General features: G+C 42.1%; 1 protein-coding gene across 5 annotated transcripts in view; it reads left to right on the forward strand.

Annotated features, from left to right (window-relative positions):
• The window catches only part of LOC109475554, a 154,844-nt gene that overhangs the window by 21,058 nt on the left and 129,841 nt on the right, over nucleotides 1-3,945 (forward strand). For 2 of the 5 annotated variants that reach the window (XM_019776211.1, XM_019776212.1), the window contains exon 1: nucleotides 164-329. The exons of 1 other annotated variant lie outside the window; for it this stretch is intronic. The gene's annotated coding sequence lies outside the window, so the exon portion shown is untranslated. Of the gene's footprint in view, nucleotides 1-163; nucleotides 330-2,674; nucleotides 2,771-3,945 lie in introns of those variants that run through there. 2 more of the 5 variants (XM_019776213.1, XM_019776216.1) reach the window with 2 other exon arrangements.

Consider the following 3,945-nt stretch of genomic DNA (forward strand, 5'->3'; position numbering starts at 1 on the left):
TTTGAAAAATATAACTCACTCACATATCAGAATCTATCCCTGCAGTTATTGTTGTTTTTTCTAAGTCTTGCACTTGACAAGTTCCAAGCAGTGTCGACATTACATTACATTAGGTGTGAACTTTCCCAAGCAGTATGAAATCTGAGCTACAAGACATGGCATTGGTACAGCCTGAAGTTAAATATTTCCATCTGTGTCTCATCATGCAGGAAGGAAGGGGATGTCAGGGGTCATGGAGGTGTATCCATGTATCTGTCATGTGGAACAGAGGGGCCTTGTTGTGTGTGGATGTCACCAAGCAGGGTGCCACAATCAGAGCCAGATGGCAGGTAAGTTGGTCCTGACTGTATGCAGGGGGAAACGAGGAAAAGAAAGAAATAGCTTTCTAAATGTGCTAAAACATCAACAATGTCAACATTGAAGGTAAATCCAGTGTTTCACCTCCAAATCGATGTCATAAGTGACGAAAGAGGAAAGAAAAGAATAGGAATAGGATAACAGCAGATAAACTATGGGGAATCCAGATCAGAATGGCCAGGCCTGAGAATGGCATAAAATAATAGAGATCTAGATGGAGAGGATATCTGAGGAGGGAACTCTTTTCAAGCTGTCTTCCAACCATCCAAAGCTACTCTCAATTATGATGTTGGATGGGTAGCTGTTAGTACAAAGCAGGGTGAGAAGAAAGTAATTATTTCTCCATCCATTCATGTAGTACCCACCCCATCCTTCATGAGGCAAATTTCAAAACTATATGATTGTCTAATTTTAGGGACAAAAATAGAAGCACTGATTGGTTGTTTTTTTAAAGCTGTTTATCTCTTGAGGGATTGTCATCAAGTGGATCTTTGATGAAAAATTCAATATCAGCACCACTTGGGCTGAAGTATGTTAGATACATATTCATAACTCAATAAAGCAGGCCTGCTAAGCACACTTTTATATGGCCATAAGTAATAGATGAAGCAGAGTTAATCACAAGCTGCTAGACGTAATTTTGCAAATTGGGGAATGATTCCCAGGTAAACGGGCATGAAGCGCCAGTTTGCCAAATTATTTCTGCTATTTGGCAGGAAGATTTTGTGTATAATACACAAGTGAGAAACTAGGCCAAGGATGGGGTAATTGATAGTCTGATTGACAGGATGAAATCATTATCCTGGGCCTCTTTGGGGTGTTTTAGATTCCTGATTAGATACACTGGAAGTGTTAGTTTCACAGTGACAGATTTAATCCTGATAGCATACTGTAAATCATGAAATATTTTCACTGCTTTTATGTTTGCAGTTTTCATAATGTTCGCTCACCACTAATCCATCACACCAGGAACAAATGTTCCATTCACGAGTTGCACATTCCCAGGATCCTTTGCGCACAGGGTAGGTCACGTGGGCGCACAGGGTAGGGAAAGGTCGCGGTAAACCACGTGACTCATCCTCGGCTCTGGTCGGAAGAAGGTGCCCTAAGCTATCTGGCCGATAGTAGGCTGGGAGCATTCAATTTCAAAAGTCTGTCTTTTTGTCACATTTTCACATAGTATGTTGAATCAACCCTATCCTATCCCATACCGATAGTCATGGAGCAAAAATTCAATGCCGCTTTGCCGTACGAACGCCGTGAAAAACTACGTGCCTCCCGCCGCCGGCAGTGGTGTCAGCCATTTTTGAAATTTCCGAGCGCTCGCGAACACTTCCGACTTCTTCCGACCAGAGCCGAGGATGAGTCACGTGGTTTACCGCGACCTTTCCCTACCCTGTGCGCCCACGTGACCTACCCTGTGCGCAAAGGATCATGGGAATGTGCAACTCGTGAATGGCATATTTATTACAGTTGTTTCGATTTTTACAAAATCAGAAATGGTGGATAGGGTAGCTCTTCAAGCTGTACATCTAAAGAGAGAGAGAGGGTCCTCCACAAAAGCTAAATTAAATTTGGCATGAAAATACATGTACTGCAATATCACCCTTCCAGTTGCCTGGCAAGCTGCAATATAATGTAAGGGGAGTAAGGGTAAGGGGAGGAGGCTTCATACGTGGTACATGTAGGCTTTGCCAGGCTATGTATGGCTAATGAGAATAGTATAATTGCTTATGTGACAAGCCTGGGTTGTACAATGTACACTGTCGTGTTACCGGGGCCCACACAGGCCAGCTACTTGGCAAATATTATGGACTGGCTACCCATTTGTTTTGAAGATCAATATAAACATTCAAGTTACTACACATAACAGAAACCACCTCAGGGTCTCTAACAGAAACTTGAGGGTGTATAGGCCTTTTCTGAGCCAGTAGACAGGGCTTTATCCAGCAACCATTTTTTCTTTCAATTGTAGGAACTTCTGTGGCGTGTGACAGAAAACTTTTTGATGATGGACAAAATTGACGAAAATCTTGGGCAAAAATTAAAAACATCTTAAGAACTACCAAAAGCCCCATGATTTGCCTATCAAAATGTGGGAAATTGCATTTTTAAAGACTTTAAAATACAAAATTTCCCCCTCGACCTCCCCTAGTTGGCACTCTCCCCACATCCGATCATGAACCTGGGCTGATGGAAAAAAATTCTGAGCTGGCTAAAGCCCTGCGAGTAGGTCATTTTAACTTAGACTGCTTATACATAGTATTCATCTGTCCATATGATATTTACTGAACTTTGCTACAGCCATAAAGCCAGAGTCCTGGCAACCCCTAGAAGACCCTCAGACCCTGTTGAATGGCTGTGTTCCACTTCCTACAGGTCCTGTAATGAAATGTGGACGTCCCCTGGGCAAGTAGGTTCCTTTTGCAAAAATGTGATTTGGTTCAACTCTGTATGATCAGGATGTAATTGGAAGGTTACCCATTACCATGTCATTGACCTATATTACATTTGAAACTGTAGATTTTCTTTCCCAGTGGTTCACTGATGTACTAATTCTGCACTGTTTGCCTTCTGCTCAGGAGATTCAGTGGGGATTTGGGGTTTGAAGTGTTTCCTGTTATGTAACTACATGGTTAACAAAATATTTACTCTCCACCTTAGTGGGTCTAATGCACTTCAAAGTGAAGGAAACTTCACTTACTTGCGTGGACGGTGGTTCGTATGGTCTGGGGTCAAGTGAACTGTGCCACCCCTTGCTGACCCCCCCTTGCTAGCCTGGCTAACTCCTTGCAGGCCAGCTGCAACTGCAAGTTCCTGTTGGATCTTATCTTCAAGCAGATGTTAGAAGGAAAAAAGTATCTATTATTTGTCTGAGCCTGAGGTGCCAGTTAAAGCGCTAGTTGAAGTTAAGGTAGCTATGACTTGCGTTTTTAGGAAAGTAAAACAGGTAACCAATATTGTTTTCAATATGTGTGTTGGGTTCTCAAGTATTCATAGGACTGCATACTTTGCACATGTACTGTAGCTCTATGTCCTCATCCAAAAGGATGAATGCACTCCTAACAACTGCCAAGCTGGGTTGGATCCTGTACTCTCTGGATCCATGGAATTCGATCTATATGGAGAAAGGATGGAGGATGGCTTACTGCATGTGCCACAGGGACAAGGCTACATCTAAACACATTCAAAATTGGACTTGATGTTATAGAGCTGAATGCAGTTATAAATCTCATACTCAAGGTGTACCCGCTGTAATTAGTTTCAACATTTAGGTAAACGTTCTTTCACATTTTGAACATTAATGGCTTTCCTAACCTAGTTACACTACTTCCCTGAAAGAAATGATTGTTCCCTCAAATACCGTACAATCTAATTGGTGCATCCTTGCAGGAGTCACCTTGATGTGTTGTAATTCAAAATCAAGTCTTTCTTTCGATCCCTAATGGTCCTGATCCTCTCAGGGAAGGAACATGTATATCTAATAAATAAGTCTCACTGGAGGCAATTTGGACAGGCAGGGTTACTCACCTCTGTGGAGTTAATCTTGGAGGGATTTAATTTCCTACTTAAGGCTTTATCATCAAT

Source organism: Branchiostoma belcheri, unplaced genomic scaffold, assembly GCF_001625305.1.
Source record: "Branchiostoma belcheri isolate BF01 breed outbred unplaced genomic scaffold, Haploidv18h27 scaffold34, whole genome shotgun sequence".
NCBI lineage: Eukaryota > Metazoa > Chordata > Leptocardii > Amphioxiformes > Branchiostomatidae > Branchiostoma > Branchiostoma belcheri.